The sequence below is a fragment of the Urocampus carinirostris genome, chromosome 8 (assembly GCF_059441175.1).
Source record: "Urocampus carinirostris isolate Australia breed hairy pipefish chromosome 8, RoL_Ucar_1.0, whole genome shotgun sequence".
NCBI lineage: Eukaryota > Metazoa > Chordata > Actinopteri > Syngnathiformes > Syngnathidae > Urocampus > Urocampus carinirostris.
In genome coordinates this window covers 21,759,271-21,776,640 of record NC_142356.1, presented here as the reverse complement: position 1 = coordinate 21,776,640, position 17,370 = coordinate 21,759,271, and the positions used below count along the sequence as shown (strand labels likewise).

Genomic DNA, 17,370 nt, shown 5'->3' with positions numbered 1-17,370 from the left:
TCCTCTTTCCCCTGTGATCCGAGTAAGAAAGCGAACAGCTCAACATGTGAAGAGCTTGCACAAACCCCTACACTTTTCAAAACAAACCTTCACTTGAGCCATTTCTCCGTAGTAGTCAACTCATGACTTACAGCCCCGGTGAAAGTCTTTGTTTCATATGTTATCATGAAACCTGAACTGGTTAGTGTATCAAAGGGCTTCTCAATATGCAAGTTCCATCAGGTCCCCTTAGTTGAGGTGTGTTCTTGTGTTTTGTGTTTGTGCACTCCTCAGAGACCACAATCTGATCCATTGAGATGAATGGCCTGTCTGTATCTCTTCTATACAGCCGACACTATCAAATAGCCACTGCCTTTCTCTCTCTTTATACTCTGCTCAACATCCCCTTGCCCCCCGACACCCCACTTCGTCTTAACGGTCACACGCCGGTTTCCTTGTACTCTCAACGCAACCCTCATTTGTTGTTTACGATCAGAGCCAAGGATGACTGGCATTTTATCTCGCAGACGAGAGGAGCAACAAAGATCGAGAGAGTAAGTAATAGAAACAGAGAGGAGATTCAAAGGAAGCCGCTGTGTGTGCCAGCATCTGTTGCTGCAGGGCAGAGACGGAGAAGTGCGTGTGTGTGTAAACGAAAGTGTAATGGGTCAGGATCAGCTCTGACAGACCATTTGATGCTTTAAGTCCCCACGTTGTTTCCTTCGACAAATCCACTGATATACACCTGATTATTTTTCCTTTGCCCAAAACCTCTTGGTCTTCTCTGTGCCTTTAAAAGCTTTCTCAAAAACATTTTAGTTGAATGATCTTGTAGGCCAAAAATTTGACAAAGCTAAGCAAAGTGACTTCAAACAGTGTCTAAATGTTACATTTTAATATTTACCTGATCTTTTTCAATTGGGATATAAAATATGAAATTACGCCTTATAAACCGGTGCAGATATATACTGCAGAATACAACGGATAAGATTTGAAATGAATACAGTAATTTTAGGTGTTGCGCACACTCACACTGTAGTTGGGTGACCCGAGGGTGATTTTGTCATGTATAACAGCTAATAGGGTGGAGAGGTTCACTCACCGTGGTGGCTGGTGATTGGTGGCACGCGCTGTCAGCACAACCGGAGCAGCCATAAAACCAAAAAAGTATGGAAAATACCAAACCATGTCCATACAAATGCCGACTGTGCAAGACGCCACTGGTAAGATTAAATGCATTTTCTTCTGCTTAGGGTTATGTCTGCTGCTACTTTGTTATTTGGTCAGATTAACTTTGTATTGCTTGCTGGGGTCGTTTTGGTTGTCTGCTGCAGCAAACCTGTGGACAATTGGACTTGGCTTGCGTATCAACTTCCTTGTTTTGTAGTGATACAGTTTGGGAACCCCGCGACCCTACTGAGGATAAGCGGTGCAGCTAATGAGATGAGATGAGACAGTTTGGGAAAGGTAGTGTTAATGGCCAATAAAGTTCATGTGCTTGATATTTCTTTACACTGATGCGGCTCAATGTTGAAAATAATGCATAGCTTATATATTTTAGATCTTTATACTTACTTACTTACTTATTGCTCCAGCGAAGGTCGGGGGGTCCCGTCCCTGTGCGTTGAGCCGACCAGATGAACCAGGTTTTTCCAATGCTGGCGGTCTTGTGCCAGCTGTTCTGCATCCTCTACGGCAACTCCGTGTTGTTGGAGGTCGCCCGCAACGACGTCGAGCCATCGAGTGCGGGGTTTCCCTCGTGGTCGTCTCCAGCCTGCGGCCTTTGGGTCAAACTGGAGAATGGCTCATGTCGGATGGTCTGGTGGTAGACGAAGGACATGGCCAAACCAGCGGGTGCGGCGTTGTGCGACCAAGGAAGATGCTTGGGGCTGGCACGTGCGGGCTCTGAGCTCTTTATTGGAGACTCGCTGGGGCCACCTGATGTTCTCGATGGTTCTGAGAGCCCTGCTATCAAAACCATCGATTCTTGTGGCCAGGGTGTCGTTCAGGGGCCATGTTTCTGAGCCATAAAGCAGGATAGGGAGTACGGCGAGGTTGTAAATGTGGAGCTTCGTCTTGCGTGCGATGGTCTGGTGCCGCCAGAGTGGTTTCCAGAGAGACTGCAGAGCAGATGCTGCCAGGGCTCTTCTGCGGAGAATCTCTGGTTTTAGGTCCCCATTGTCTGTCACCATGGACCCCAGATATACAAAGCTCTTGACAGGCTCTACGATGTCGCTACCAATTTGGATGGGAGGTGGATCTGGTCCATCACCGACATACATGAACTTGGTTTTCGTCCAACTCACTTGCAGGCCAAGCCGCGCTGCCTCTTCGCTGTAAATGCCCAGAGCGTCTCTCAGCTGGCTGTAGGAAGTGCTGAGAATGATGGTGTCGTCAGCATACTCCAGGTCAGTCAGGTGGTAGTTGCCGAAAGACACTCCGGGGATGCGCTCACTAACCCTGAACATCAGATGGTCGATGATGCAATTAAAAAGGTCGGGAGCAGCCACACAGCCTTGGCGAACGCCGCTGGAGATAGCAAACCAGTCGGAGTCAATGCCGTTGATACGGACACAGCTCTCTGTGTTGCTGTAGAGCAGCTTGAACAGGGCTATGATCTTGGGTGGTGCTCTGAGAGCTTGGAGGATGTTCCACAGTGAAGAGTGGCAGACGGTGTCAAAGGCGGCCTTCAGATCAATGAATCCGATATATAGATGGCGATCTTTACGGAATTCACGGGTCTTTTCTATCAGCAAACGGACGGCAGAGATGTGGTCCGTTGTGGAGCGGTTGGGCATAAAGCCAGCCTGCTGGGGACGGCGGCAGCTTCTGATTGCTGGAAGGGCACGGCTGAGCAAGATCCTGGTAAAGACCTTGCCCGGGATGGAGAGTAAGGTTATGCCTCTGTGGTTTCCACAGACAAGCCTGTCGCCCTTGCATTTCCAGAAGGGCAAGATGACTCCTCTGGTCCAGTCGGTGGGCAGCTGCTCCGATTCCCACACCTGGTTGAATAGGCGGGTTAGCCACTCCACCATGCCATCACCGCCGGCCTTGAGCATCTCGCCGGTAATGGCACAGATGCCGGGGGCTTTCTTGGTGTTCAGCTTCTTCAGAGCAGCTCTCACTTCCTCGGGTGTTACAGGGTCTGTGCAGCAGGTGTCGTTAGGAGGTGCTGTGCTCGCAGCCCCTAGGAGGGTGGGATCAGCCGGGATGGTGCTGTGCTGCAAGAGGAGGCTAAAGTGCTCCTTCCAGCGCTCGAGGCAGTTGGCTTCTGTCATGATGAGGTTGCCGTCTGAGTCCTTTACCAGGGCTGTCTTTATGTGTGGGCCGCTACGGGCTTGGCGTAGTAGACTGAATACGCGGCTCATGTTGTTGTTGTTGGCCGCGGACTCAAGCTGTTGGGCTTCTGCCTGCCAAAACCTCTCCCTATCTTCAGCAATGGCCACATTGCGCAGGCGATTCAGTCTCCGATACTCTGTGAGGTCGCCTCGGAGTCGGGCCTCACGCCGCTGGTCTATGATGTTTAGTGTCCTCTCTGATATCCAGGGCTTTCTCGGGGAGGATCGCGGGCGTCCGAGGACATTGTGAGCAGACTGGAGGACACTTTCCTTGAAGGCCGCCCAGTCTGTCAGCTTGTCAGGAGCCAGGGTATCAAGAGAGCGGCGGATGGAGCAACTGAAGTCTCTGGCGATGTTGGGGTCGCTGAGTCGGGAGGAGTCGGGGCGAGGCAGAGTCTTGTGCTGGTTGGCTCGGAGCTTTAGCTTGAGCTGGGCCACCAGCAGACGATGGTCTGTGTTGCCAAGCTGTGCTCCTCTGAACACCCGGCAGTTGGTTACAAACGACTTCCAGCGTCGTGATATCAGGATGTGGTCCAATGCCTTCCTGGTTCTGCCATCTGGGCTGTACCACGTCCAGTGATGGATGCATTTCCGGGGAAACCAGGTGTCAGCAACACAAAGGTTGTTTTGGTGGCAGAGGAGGAGGAGGCGGTTGCCATTGTCGTTTGTTGTGCTGTCAACGAAGGTGGTGCCGACAGGTGAGCCGGGGGACCGATCATTGCTGGATAGAGTGGCGTTGGCATCAGTGAGGATGATGGTGACGTCGTGTGGTGGGGCTTGGTTGACAGCCTGGTGGAGTTGGTCAAAGAACGCGTCCTTCGCATCCTCATCAGCGACATCGGTGGGGGCGTAGGCGACGATCACTGTCATCTTGCCGTGATGGTGGAGGAATCGAGCAGACAGTAGTCTGTCGCTTATTGGTGTCCAGCTGATGAGGGACCTCCGGAGGGCTTTTGGAATGGCAAGAGCCACACCGTAAAGGCCGGTCCGACTCTCGGGGCCACTCCAGATGTAGCAATGGTTGCCAGCTGTTGTTTCACCATTGCCTTGCCATCGTACTTCACAGAGCCCTGCCATGGTGATGTTATAGCGACAGAGCTCTCGGGACAGCAGGGTGGCAGCTCCGGGGCGAAGGAGTGTCTGGACATTCCAGGTGGCGACACGGGTCTTATGACGAAGATCGATCCGTACTCGTTGGTCGGGGGCAGGCTGGGGTCCGTTACCGTGTTGGTCAGTCCGGCTTCTTTCTCTGGTCAGTTTCGTAACAAAGTGTGTTTCTCCTGGGTGAGTTGTTAGCCCTCCGCAGGATAGTCGGTTGGTGGGGCTGCCACCTCACAGCGTACCGACACGCTGGGGTCTTTGTTTGTCTGGAACCTACCCCGGAGACCGGCCCGCCATGGGTGACCCTACCAGGAGCAAGCTCCCGACGGTATCGCTCTCCAGGGTCACTGGAACACGCAAGCCCCCTCGCCGCATCAAGGCCAGACCCATCCGAGGGGGAGATCTTTATGGATGTATGTATTTGTATTTTTATTTATTAGCATTTATGTATTTATATGTAATATTTGAATTAAAAAAAAAGAATCATACCATTACATTTATCTCTATCTACAGGTTTAAAAAGCTAAGTTTTAAATGTAGACAAGAAAATAAATAAATCAATCCATTGGAAACATGTTTTGAGTTTTAACCAACTGATTGCTCATTTGGCACCATTTTTGGCGGGGGTAAAATAAAGCAAAACAGTAGGTATGAGGTAACATATTTGTATGTGGTTTTATGGTATACTACCATGTTTGAGCAATGATTGTGCAATAATTGATCAATTGACAAAATGGATATTGAACCCAAGTAGTGATGGTGACGCCACAGGCACTTTACCACTGGACCACCAGTGGTGCAGATGACATCTGAAAAGATATTAGAGCTAATCTTATCACATTGTTGTTACGCACGGTGCCAGAAACACTGATTTGCTTAGTGCATTCTGATTCGTGAAACAGTCATCCCTCTTCTTCAGAAGAAGAATGGAGAAAACAGAAAGTCTTTCAACAAAATACTATACAAAGCTGTTTAGGTATGTAAAGATTCTATAAAATAAATTCAGTCAAAAGTGGAATCCTCCAGAACATATATTATTAATTCATTCACTTTCCATCCACTTGTCATCACTAGGATTGCGGGGTCCTCCACTGTCTTCGGGAAGTGGGCAGGTGAAACCCTGGACAGGTTGCTAGCCAATCACAGGGCATAGACATACAACTGTTAAAATGCATTCATTCCTAGGGACAAATCTTAGAATTACCAATGAACCTGCCATGCATTTTTTTGGGAGTTGGGAAGAAACCGGAGCATCCAAAAAAACCCTCTCAGGCACGGGGAGAACAAGTAAACACCACACAGGGAGGCCAGTAGCTGGAATGAAACCCAGGACTTCTGACCTGGATGGAATACGCGCTAACCGAACTTGAATCAATTTCATCCAATGCTCTGGTCTGTTTTGTTTGGAATGACCCAACGTTTGATCCTTTTCATTTTAGTTTACAACAATACCCATTTTCAACAGTTATTTTACACAAACTTGAACAAGACGTTAGATTCATTAGAGTGATATATAAACCAATGTCCTTTTTTATTGTTTCAAACAAAATGAACATGTTGTTGAAAAAAATTTAAAAAGAAAATTCTAGGAGGTTCTTGTTAAAAATATAACGCGTCAAAACAATTCAAATGGTATATTTTATGAATTCATCGATAAATATATCGCATTAGATACTACAAAACATGATACTGTAAACAATTTTTTCTTATGTATTTGAGTATAAAAAAGGTTGTAGATGTTGTGGGTATGATGGTGTTGTGTCCAATCTTCTGTGTGACTTGGTTCTAAGCACTGAGTGGGAGGCTATGCCTCATTGAGAAACATTAGCAGCTCAAGTGAGCAGCAAGAACTCCATAAATCACAATGTTCGAGCCCATAATTCTACCAGTGTTAAGGATTGTTATCATTTATATTCCGCAAGGAATACATCCGGCCAGATGCTGTGTTTTTTGCAAAGGATCCCGAGGGCAGTCATAGCATCGTTTGTAACACAGTCAATACTTGACGTTTTCCTAACTTTAGCATCGCACTTTTTGCTGCTGCAGGCGGTTTTGAAAAGCCCATTGCCCCTGAATGACTTACGGTATAGCACATTCAACAGAGCGCTATTTTAGAGCTGGAAAAGGGAACTGAAAAAGTAGGTAGACTTGCATTATTATTAAGTATCACATGCAAGTGAAAATGTAATAAGATGATGTTTAGAATTAATTGAAAATATCAGGGTGGTATTGATTTACCAAATGCGGTTCAGTTAAACACAAGTGAATTATTGCTGCCATTCCAAATTACAGAAATTAGCGGAAGTGTACACTTTAATGAAAAAAGGGTGTTTAAGCAATAATTATTTTCATTTACCAGTAGCTGTTGATTTATCTGAGGGTCAAATTTTGAAAACCCTACTATTAAGCCTATAGCAAAACCTTGGATTTTTTTTCCCACAAAATGATGTTAAATTTCATTTCACAATCTGATCATCATTCTGTAGATGTGTACGGATGGGCCTTGACTTGCAAGTTTCTATGACCACAAATATAACAAAAACAGAATTCAGTCTTTGCTCACTGAATTAAATCAAAATAAAAGTTAGTAGGGGTGACATGGTAGATGACTGGTTTGCAAAGCGGACGGGAACGTATGGCTTGCGAACCAGGTATGGATATTTTCATGAGTGCATCTGCCTCAGAGATAAAATAAAGGTGATGCTAATTTTTTCTGTATCACTCCAATTGTAGTATATGCAAACCAACATGTTGGGTGCCTTGTTCGGTCCAGCACATATCGGGGAAAGTCCCAGCTAAAGTATATAGTCACGGTGTGAAACAAATACACCCCGTCTTGGCTGTACATCTATATGGAAGCTCATTAAATAAAGTATGTTCACTGCTGAGACACTTTATGATAAAAACTCACAGAACAAACTGTAAAAACCCGAAAATGCCAGCCAAGCATGCGGACCAATTTTATTGGATGAGCAGCAATGGTAGGTGGAATTCTGCACACATAGCGCACTCTTGCCCCATCTCTCGCCCAGCGCCCTATGGGGCAAATCTGTATCTTTCGTTTGCAGTGTTTGTGACATTTTTACAAAACAACTTGTTTCCAAACCACTACTTACAACAAATGAGCCGCAACGATCTTAAGTAATTGCGGGAGGGAGACTTATGTAAATGGTATATTTGTTGGTATTAGACACAGGCTCTGGCATTATTACTATTTCATAAGTTCTATCAATTCATCAAACATCACACAGAGTTGAAAAAATATATTTGAAGAAATATATTTTTGTCCCGGTTTTGTTGAAAAATGTCATAAAATGGATGTTGTGGCTCTCAAAAATTTTTATATACAGTAAGACCTCGGTAATCGCGGTTAATGGGGACCAAAACCACCCGCGATAAGTGAAAATCCGCGAAGTAGCGGCGCACCTTCAAAAAAAAAAAGAAAAGAATCTCATCTCATCTCTTTATCTGCACCGCTTATCCTTATTAGGGTCGCCATTCCCAGTCATCTCCGGGCAGTGGGCAGGGGACACCCTGAACTGGTTGCCAGCCAATCGCAGCTGCAAATCACATTAGTTCTCGCAGCTAGCTGCGTTCTTCATCGACGCACGAGCCGAGTGATCCACCGCTAAGAGTCGTACAGCTGGGCAATTTTACGTCCGCCTGGGACGATCGGAGACAAATTCACGACAGGGTTTTTACTTACGCGCACCGCGGGTGCCGTTTGGTCGCTCCCGCGAGCGAGCCACTAACACGCGGCGGGGGTACTTTCGGGCGCGAAACGAACGGCACCGACACAGTTACGGGGGTCCCGCGCACGTCCGCCGCCTTTCACCCGCCTGTCGTTGCGCCGCGCTACTGGGGTCGTCGGACGAGCGGGCTCCCCCCAGTTACGGTGGTAGCCCGATCACGCCTGCCGCCTTTTCTCGCGTCTCGCCGTGTGACGCCGCGTCCGCCGAACTCACTCCATCGCGCGGCCCGGGAGTGACCCCCGCCAGGTTCTTTAACCCTTTTCAAGCCGAGAGCACTTTTTTGTTACTATTTAGCGCAAAGGGCACCCACTTTGATATGCATTTCTAGAATGCGGGAAATATTTTATTTTATGGCTCCTTGAGTCAAAAAGGTTTCTGACAACTGGGTTAGCTCGTCTGCCTTAAAATTTACTGGCGGCCCTAGTTTTTTTTTCCAGCCACTGGCCTCCCTGTGTGGAGTTTGTGTTTTTCAGAACTTTGGTTTTCTCCCACATTTGAAAAACATGCCCGACAGGTTGATTGGTGACTCTAAGTCGTCACTAGGAATGGATGCATGTGTGAGTGGTAGTTATGTCTTTTTGCGCCCTGTGATTAGCTGTTACATAAGGTAGGATGGACTCCCGTCACCCTTAGCAGTTCGGAAAATGAATGAATGAAAGAAAAGTGTCAATGGGTATAGAGTATGTCAAGAAAATTAATACACTCTCACATTTCTGCAGAGATTTCATTATAACGCTTAATAGAACATTAATAAGAAACAACGCCTTGGCAAAATGAAAAGAAGAATGTAGAAAAAAGGCCATGGCTTACTTTAAAGATATCCTCTTGTCTAATGAGACAAAGATACATTTATTTGGCTCAGATGGTGGGAAGCATGTGTGGCGGCAACCGGGTGAGGAGCACAAACATGTTTGAGTTGTGCCTAAAGTCAAGCATGGTGTTGGAAATGTCATTGTTTGAGGCATGTGCTGTGAAAATACTGGAGCAAAGAATGATCCCCTCCCTACAGAAACTGGGTCAGAGGGCAATGTTTCAGCCTGACAATGACCCCAAATACACCTTTTTTAAAGGGGTAATGGGGATTGACTGGCCAAGCATGTCTTCAAATCTAAATCAAATCGAACAAATTTGGGGCATCCTCAAGCGGAAGGTGGAGAAGCACAAGATATTGAATATCCTCCAGCTCAGTCTTGTTGTCATGGAGGAGTGCAAGAGAATTCCAGTGGCAATTTGTGAGGCTCTGGTGAAATCCATGCCAAGGAGGATTAAAGTGGTTCTGGAAATTCATGGTGGCCACACAAAATATTAAACTTCAGGAACTTTTACTTAAGGGTGTACTCACCAAGGGGTAAAGCTAATAATTACTACCTTTCATTGTGTCAAGGTGATGCTTCTTCAGTGTTGAAAACATTATGATGAAATCGCTCCAGAAATGTAAGGGGTGTCCTCACTTTTGTCACAAACTGCGTTATTATTATAATAAAATTAGGATGGATGGATGGATGGCTTGTTTAAAGGTGATTGTGCAATTGTAGCCATTTGAGAAACGGGAAAAACTAAAATTCCCTCTATAAGTTTCCAAATAGGATGCCAAATGCTTATATTAAGCTTGTGATTACCTGCCTGCAAAATACCAAACACAGAGTGAAATGCATCAGTCAAGGTCAGCAGGTTGTTTGCAGCTTTCGAAGAGCTTCAAAGCTAAAAAAAAAAAAAATCTATTATAGACATAGGAGTCTAGACAGCAGTTTTGGTTTTGGTTTTAGCGTGTTAAACAATAATGACAGCTAAGCTCAAAACCACAGAAAAGCGTTTATTTGATATACGATCTGTTTGATTTCAGCTTCCGTGCTAACATCTAGTGGATCAGTCCTGCGGGTGGATATACGCAACGAAAGAAAACTGTAGGAGGGCCGTTCAAAAAGAAAAAGCTCCAAGTATGTTTAGGAACTTTATCACTGGTCACTCAGTTAAGTGTTTGTTTTTAAAGCCAGGGAGATAACCAGGCTTAGCAGCTCCAATTCCTTCATCCGGAGGAATCTCCTCCTACTTGCCTTTCATTTTCCTCTTCCAACATGTTTAAATCAAATCCCACTTTAGACTCTTAGATAAAAACCATGGCCCATTTTCTTCAATGTTATTCTGAGTCAGGGGTGTATTAGTCTATAGTGTAATTCAAAACGAAGGCAAGTGAAAGAACCGAACACAGGTAACCACGTGTGTATCAAAAATTTACAAATGTATGCAGTTCTCTATATAAGGTCATTTAGTAGTTACTATTTTTTGCCTATTAAAGTCCTGTTTGCGTGACATTGGCAAAGGTAAATCCAACTCTGAGCTATTGCCACTAAATTATTATAGCTTTACTTCAATAAAAAGTACCTCACTCGCAATTTTTTACACTATGCAGGGCACAAGACTATTGAAGCACAAAATTTTAGATGCACTCTGCGTAAGCACTTGGGGAGAGATAAATAAAAGAAAATGCTGCTTTTATTCAGTTGCTGATCGATTTTCTGTAGCTCACTAATGTTTGTTTGTGTCTTACACTAACAAAGAGGTCAAACACTCTTTTAAATACAATGCATTAAGCTGACCAAGGAGACAAAAAGTTGGGCTGCGAGCCATTTAAGGTGGCAAGGGGTAAAAAGAACGTTGTAATTGATTCTAAATCGAGGTGGGGGGGGTGTTACGGTACATTTCACATCTTGGACAACTTGTCAGTTTAGTAACTGATTTCGCTTTATTGATTAAAAAAGTGTTGAATATGTAATTTAGTGGCTGCCAAAACATCAATATGCAGGTCATGTGAATTTTATAAGACATTCTATTCCTGGTCATTCATACAAACAGTTTTTTTGTTTTTTTTTTAAATAACTCTATCGTTTTAACCATACAACAAGTTGCAAAATGCTGGGATATCATCCATCTTTGGAATTTAGGTGTGTTAGGTTGTGTATGTGTGTGTTTGTCTGCGAGCGATTTCAGGGCCGGGTGATCAGGTTTAAAGCTGTGTTCAAGAGATAAAGGAAGTCATTAGTGATTTCTGCCTCTTAAGACCCTCTAATACTTTGGATGGGACCCTGTCCAGAGGTTAGGGTGCATAAGCATGAGTCAATAGTTCTGTATTTGTCAGTGCATGTGTGTCTAGATCACATGGTGCTGTAATCCCATTCCTTCAAGAGCGATAACAGATAACAAAGGACGCAAACAGATTTGAGAGAGTTCGACATTATTGAATGAGCAATGAGACGCATGCAGAAACAAATTGAAATTTATGCTTCACTTGGCTGACCCCAGGCAGACATTTTTGTCATCCAATAGTATTCCAGCATTGTGTTATACAGATGTGGCTTACTATGAGTCCATATGACTTTGATTGTTTGTGTGGTCATGTCCACTGTGATTTCTCCTCGTCAACCCTTGACACACCTCATTGTCTTGCTTGCAATGATTGCAGCCTTTGAGAATGATGCAGACAGTCAAGGATTGGGAGACGGTGGGATGAAAAGGGGGTTTATAGGCTTATAATGTATCGGAAGGCTTTTTGATCAGCATTTAGCGGGTTTAACAGAGCTCTCGATCAATACAAGCGTGGATAGATGCATGCATCTGCATCTATTACTGTCCAGCACAAATTCAACCTTATGGACCCACAAATCCACACAAATCGCAAACACACTGGCATGCAATGGTAATCTATGAGTATACTGTAGCACAAATCCCTTGCAATGTTATAACTCACTACTGTGCCCACCAAGAATTGTAAAAACTGTGAAATTGAAAAATGCCAGCGATACTACATCCAAACACACAGTTAATTTCACAACAGAGGCAGCCATACAAAACTGAAAATGTCTAAGAGTAAAAAGCCTGGGTCACGACACCTCCGTCTGTCTGGGAGCATTAAAACGGTTATTGCATCTGCAACGGACAGAAAGAAAGCCAGAAGAAGTAATGACTATAATGATGTGGCAACAAATTTTACAAAAGTATAACAAAACTTTACCGAAATGTATAAAATTTGTTCTATAGATTCCTACAAGATGAACGAAAGGAGGGTGACTTTAAATGTACAAAAATCTGTTTTTGCTTATACTCTCACCAGTTATCAGCAGTGCTGTTTTCAACCCAAGTATAATCAGGTGAAAACATATGTTGGACTGGAGAGTGAAGGACACCACTAAACTGTACTTGCCTAAGACACACCAAAGGAAATGGTGCGCCTATGACTCAAGTGGTTAAAGATAGAAACAAACAAACAAACAAACAAATAAAAACAACCTGCTTTTTTCCCATTCAGTTTGAGGCTTCTTCCTGTTGTCTGATGTTTGATTTGAGCTGTTTGTCGAGTGAAGCATGTTAAAGTTACAGCACATGAGAAATTACACGGGAGTAGACAAGTCCTTGTTTTAATGGTTGTCACAAAGGTAGGGCTTCCTGCAAACGTAATCTAATTTGAGAAACTGCGATGTTGCAGGGATGGTTTCAATCGCGGCCACTGGAACAAACGAGGAATTGCTCTAATCAAATGGCTGATTTCTACCAACACAGCATACATAAAAGTTAACTAGCTACACTGCAAAATCGCATCATCCCGTGGGGCCGCTATTTATATAATAGCTCTGTGTTCATGCTTGCATCCGCAAACATGTGGATGTTAATTCTCATTCAGAACTTATAGCCAATATATTACAAACAAGTTCATGTAAGTCTACAAATCAGTGCAGGGCTTCCTAGTCATCAAACAAATGAATAAATGTATACAAATGATTTCAAGCAACAGATTTCAAAGATGGGAACAAACTGAATTGAAAGAAGTCCCTTAAAAAGATATGAAAACATAGAAAAACTAAAAAAATCTATAACCACAACACCTAACCGCAAATGATACCAACATTCTTGACTTTCCCTCTAGGTATGATTGGTTGGTTGGTGGTAGGTTGGTTGGATACCTTAACCACTAGGGTCGTAGAGGCACCATTTCCTGTGGTGTTTCTTGGGCAAGTACAGCCTGGTGCGCCTGTCCTTCTCCAGGCAAACATATGTTTCTACCCGGTCTCAAGGTATACTGAATATGAAAATGGTTTTTAATGTCATTTAGCGTTTGACATAAACTATTTTCATCCACCTGTCCACTGTGCTTTGAAGCTGAGAATATGCCAACAGGTTTTTCATTTTAACAAGAAGGTAAAATCAATATATAACAAAATAAATACATCTGTAAATAAGTCTTTTATAAAGTTAAATGATTAACAAGAACACAAACAGGCTGAGACATGCTCACTTTCTTTCCCACACTATTTCTGATTGAATATGAGTGCCCGATAGCCACGGGGCCAGTATGACGTGCAACCAATATTGGGCAAGAGAGTGGCTAAGCTTTGATGCACACTGCAGCTACGCAGTCTGAAACAAGATGAGGGGTAACACAGAATGCTGCCGAACAATGGTTCCCGTGATAAATACTGAAATGGAAACACACCGAGAGCACGGCTATTTCTTTTGTGGTCGAACAACAAATTATTTTTTCCTGATTTGAAACTCTATGAATCCTTCCAATCCAAAGTTTGTATATTGAATAAAGAAAATAGTGCTGTACTGTATGGTTTCATTGTGTTCAATGAAGTAAAACATGATAAAGGACTCATGTCCCATCTATGAAGATATTAAGAGGGGAGGGACACAAATAATGTTTATGAAAAATAAAGTGAGGCATTTCTATTTATATCGAAGGACAGCATCACATCACTGTCGCGAGGAGAAGAATGCGTACGTAGCTTATAAATAATAATAAAATCGGGGTTAAATGTGAGCCCCGTAGTTAACAGATATACCAGTGTTTAAAAGAGCTGTATGGAATTCTAAACTTTTTTAACAATGCCGCCATCATCTGGCTTCTGTCCGCACATCAGCTCGTTCACAATGCGCATGCAAGTACGTCCATTTCTTAGAGACCGGTCTAACTTATAATAGTACAATACATTTTAACAGTGATGCAACAAAAACGTAGTGCAATAACACTTAGCAGCAAGAAATAAATTGGCCACAGAACAGCAGGCCACTGTTAAATGAAGTACTGGGACAGTATTTACCAGGAGAAAGTTAATTTTGTGTTAAATCCTGCTCAGCCTAACTCTTTTGTCTTGCTGTTGAGTGATACAAGCACAAGTTCATTTGGATTTGAAAGGAATCAAACATACACTTATGTGTCAGCATGGCTTCTTGCTTCAGCAAATTAATGTGCCACAGCATAAAAATCGCCCACATTTGGCAGGCTAATTCCCACCCTGAGCGCTCATCTCACAAACACAAAGAAAAAAAAAAGTGTTTCCAATCACATATCTCCCTGCTGATTTCATGCAGGAGAAAAAGCAATTTATTAAGCTGTCTCTTAGGAGCTAGGCATAAACTAAACTGCTACAATGGCCTACTTAGACACGCTCGCAGGAAAGGAGACGATTCTTTTTCGGCTTTGCCTTGCTCCCATTCATACAAAAAATGCCACAAATAAGTCTTAAAGAGCTCCCTGCAGAGACTCATCAATGATCAGGTGAATAAAGCCACTAATGGAACCTGCACTCTATTATAATTTGATGAGATATGAAATGACGCTAACAACTGTTCCATGTCCCCCACAGGTAAAAAGTGGTCCGAAGGGGGCTGTGTTGCTATAGTAACTAAGAAAGTCTGCCAACTCCTTGTGACTGGGCCCCAAACTTTGCTTTGACCTCTTCTTTCATTCTTTGAGGATTGTTCCTAATACCGTAACCTCTCCTGAAAATGATTTAGAGGAGGAGAGAACAAATGAAAGCAAGGTGGGCTTCACTCTTCAGATTGAAATAGAAATGCTGCATGTTGATAAAGAGTCTTTTGTAGGGTTTGAAAATGCAGCTGACTCTCAATAGAAATTCAAAAACTTGGGAACTGAGTGTTTTTACATTCGCAGCTTTATTTGATTTATTTTTGCAAAAAAAATTTAATGGCATTGCCAAAAGGATTCTCGAATTAAAAATTCAAGCACTTGTTGAAGAACTTTAAAACTATTTTTTTCAATTTCTCTCATACAATCAAATAAAGAAATCCTGTGTGAATCATGTATTTTGCAACTCCACAGATATATCTGCAATTTGCATGTGTGTTTTTTAATCCTCCGTGTCCCTTTATCAAGACATGATTTTTAGATCCTTAGTCGATTATATTCGTGGACCTGAGCAATGCGTGAGTAAATATTTTTGAGGGAAATTACTTCCCATATAGTTTGTTAGAAAATTGATAGTGAAATGCAGCTTAATTTTTCAGTTGCAGGAAGTCTTCCTAATACAGTTTGCCACTGGGAAATGCTAACTTAATTTTTTTACATGGCACATAATAAATGTCCATAATTGATACGTAATCCTTGCACAAATACACATTCCATAGTGCCTTGTTTAGTGCCCTATTGGTCGCGACCCGTAGAAGGCAAACTAATGCCAGCTGCTGTTAATCACGAGGGAAGAAATGCAATGGCAAAGTGAAGCCACAAGAGAGCAGTGTTGGGGTCATTTTTAAGCAGACTTGTTGTAAAACATGGCAACTATGTCAGGCTTTTACAAGCACATCCCCAAAAATTCTAATTCTTTTCAGTCTCTGAATAAACAACATTAAAATTCAAGCATTTCCAAGGACTTCAAGTACCGAAACAAACTGTTGTCAATTACGCATAAAAAAATGTCAAGGAAGGGCACTAAAACATTCCAAACTTGGCTACCTAAAATGATAATTACTGAACTTTTTATCAAAGATTTAAATAAGTACATTTATTTACAAATAACATCAATGTGTCTTGAAACAGGAAAAAAGGAAAAAGGGAAAACAATGATGCCAGAGTTGTGGTTTGGCCAACCAGATTCATCAGCCTGTGTTTCGTTATTTTAGGTCATTGGTCTGTTGTAAAATACATTGTATTTTTCCATCAACCTCATCTCCATTTTCTTCTATACAAGAAGGTCAGCCACTGTCTACTCTTCCTGAGGTGACTCATAGCACTTTAATAATTATAATAATAAAGCAGTAGATTTATACAGTACTTTATTGGACACTCAAAGACGCTTTACACTGAAGATATTATTCATTCACTTTCACAGTCTCACAGTCACATAGGAAGCAGTAAGCTACATTCATGGTCATAGGTGACCTGGGCGACACTGGCAAAGGTCTGGCTGCAAGGTTACGCTACACTATTTTTAAAAATCAGGACTGGCAAATATCAAGATCATCCAGTCTGACTTTTGGAGGATTCTGTATCGTGATAAGTGGAAAATTGTGGTTGTGAATCATCACATGTCTCAGACAAAAAAAAAATACCAAAGAACTTGTTTAAGTTGTAATGGTGACTACAAAAAAAGCAAAATGAGCAGAAAATCGGAAGAATGTACACTAAGTATGGAAATTACAATAGCAGGTGTGATAATAGTAATAATTGAAGTAGATTAATACACAGCATTTGTGTTTGTTTTTAACACAGGGGCGGCAGAGGCTTGGGTAAGACACTGAACCCCTAATACCACCAATAAGCAGGTTAGCGCCTTACATGGCTGCACGGCCGCTATTGGGAAATGTGAAGCACACTGTAAAGCGCTTTGGGAAGTCTTGACTTGAAAAGCGCTATATAAATGCAGATCATTTCATTTCATTTCAACACAAGCCTTGATTATAAAACAATAATCATTAATGTAACTCACTCAATGAAATTCCCAAGTCTCTTCCAGTTTATATATATATATATATATATATATATATATATATATATATATATATATATATATATATATATATATATATATATATATATATATATATATATATATATATATATATATATATATATATATATATATATATATATATCTGAAAGGAGTTGCCTGATCATATTTTATCCGCACATCGATGGAGCCCTACTTCCTAATGTTGCTCTCTGTATCCAGTGGATGAGTGTGTGTAGGCGGCCCCATACTGCGAGGGGGCATTGTGAGGCAGAGTGGTGGGAGTCGCGAGATTTGCACAAATAATATTATGCAGTCAACTTTTCAGGTAGCTTATCCCTTCCAAAAAGGATGACAAAGTCCTATCTTCTTTGACTGGTCAAAGAGGGATGTTTCGTGCACGTCTGCAGGAACACGGCCGCCCGAGGGGACAGCATCGTCTAAGGCACAGGTGTC

The 17,370-nt window shown here is 42.7% G+C and overlaps 1 protein-coding gene and 1 pseudogene across 2 annotated transcripts in view; both read right to left on the bottom strand.

Moving 5' to 3' along the window:
- sdk1b (sidekick cell adhesion molecule 1b) overlaps window positions 1-17,370 on the bottom strand; it is a 421,825-nt gene that overhangs the window by 366,856 nt on the left and 37,599 nt on the right. The gene's annotated exons all lie outside the window — the stretch shown is intronic.
- On the bottom strand, window positions 7,909-8,055 carry LOC148361239 (5.8S ribosomal RNA; annotated as a pseudogene).